Below are 2,187 nucleotides of genomic sequence, written 5' to 3'. Positions count from 1 at the left end.
TGAAAATGCCAAGCTGTTTAAAGAAAAAGTTAAAAGGTGGCATGATAAAAGGATACAAAAGCGTGAGTTTAATGTAGGTGACTATGTATTGCTATACAACTCTCGTTTAAGATTTTTTGCAGGAAAACTTCTCTCCAAATGGGAAGGTCCTTACGTTATCGAGGAGGTCTATCATTCTGGTGCCATAAAAATCAACAACTTCGCAGGCACGAATTCGAAGGTGGTAAACGGTCAAAGAATCAAACATTATATCTCAGGTAATCCCATAAATGTTGAAACCAATATTATTGAAACCGTAACCCCGGAGGAATACATAAGGGACACTTTCCAGAACATTCCAGACTCCGAAAAGGAATAGGTATGTGGTACGGTAAGTAAACCGACCCCAAAACAATTTTTAAAGCAATATTTCTCCGTTTTGGAATATTTAGAAAAATAGAAAAATAAGTAGCAGTCCGGGGAGGACACGAGGCCTCCACGAGGGTGGAGGGCGCGCCCTACCCCCCTGGGCGCGCCCCCTACCTCGTGAGCACCCCGTGTGCCCTTCGGACTCTGTTTTCTTGCACGATACATATTTTGGTCGGTAAAAATTCATTATATATTCTCCCGAAGGTTTTGACGACCGTATCACGCAAATATCCTCTATTTTAGTTTCGAGCTGTTTCCGTTGCAAATTTGAGGATTCCGGAGACTCGATCATCCTTCTATGAGGGTGAGCCTATGCCATGGAGGGTGGACGACAAGCTTCCATCATCAACAACACCTCCACCACCAACAACAAAGAAGGAGATATAATCACATGGGTAGGGGCACTCCCCTTGGCAACTGCCAAGCTTAGGGGAGGTGCCCCGGTATCGTATCACATCACAACTCCTATCTTTATTGTTTTTCTTAGTTTGATCCTATTAGTAGTATATTGATTTAGTAGAATAAAATTCATTGCATGATCTAGTTTTGAAGTTTTGCTTTATGATCCCTCTATGCAATCGAGTCCATGAGCTATATATAATAAAGATTAGTGTTGAGTCAAGGGCTTGCTTATTTTGCCATGATCTTGGGTAAATAAAAGAAAAGAATAAAAAGAAACAAAGAGTTTATATTGATCTTATTGAGAGCAATAACTTTACATAGAAAGAGTATGAAGATTAAAAAGTTGTTTGGAGTTGGCAAATATAGCTTTGGTCATCGTAGCAATAAATAGGAAGTAATAAGAAGAGAGAGGTTTCACATATAGATATATTAACATTGACATCTTTTATGATTGGGAACACTCATTAGGATATGACATGCTAAAGAGTTGATGTTGGACAAGGAAGACAACGTAATGAGTTATGTTTTCTTACATCTGAGATAAAGTATGTTGTCATGGTTCCTCTAACATGTTGAGCTTGCCTTTCTCCCTCATGCTAGCCAAATTCTCAGCACCAAGTAGAGATACTACTTGTGCTTCCAAATACCCTTAAACTAGTTTAGCCATGAGAGTCCACCATATCTACCTATGGATTGAGTAAGATCCTTCAAGTAAGTTGTCATCGGTGCAAGCAATAAAAATTGCTTTTTAAATATGCATGACTTATTAGTGCAGAGAAATAAGCTTTGTACGAACTTGTTGTGGACGCAATAAAAGCGACGGACTGCATAATAAAGGTTCACATACAAGGGGCAATATAAAGTGACGTTCTTTTGCATTAAGATTTTGTGCATCCAACCATAAAAGCGCATGGCAACCTCTGCTTCCCTCTGCGAAGGGCCTATCTTTTATTATTATCTTCTATCTTATGCAAGAGTCACGGTGATCTTCACCTTTCCTTTTTCATTTTATCCTTTGGCAAGCTTAGCATGTTGGAAAGAACATGATATATATATGAAGGAAATATGCCCTAGAGGCAATAATAAAGTTATTATTTATTTCCTCATATCATGATAAATGTTTATTATTCATGCTAGAATTGTATTAACCGGAAACATGATACATGTGTGAATACATAGACAAACATATAGTCACTAGTATGCCTCTACTTGACTAGCTCATTAATCAAAGATGGTTATGTTTCCTAACCATAGACATGTGTTGTCATTTGATTAATGGGATCACATCATTAGGAGAATAATGTGATTGACATGACCCATTCCGTTAGCCTAGCACTTGATCGTTTAGTATGTTGCCATTGCTTTATTCATGACTTA

The sequence above is a fragment of the Triticum dicoccoides genome, chromosome 3B, assembly GCF_002162155.2.
Source record: "Triticum dicoccoides isolate Atlit2015 ecotype Zavitan chromosome 3B, WEW_v2.0, whole genome shotgun sequence".
Taxonomy (NCBI): Eukaryota; Viridiplantae; Streptophyta; class Magnoliopsida; order Poales; family Poaceae; genus Triticum; species Triticum dicoccoides.
This window is presented reverse-complemented; position numbering follows the sequence as displayed.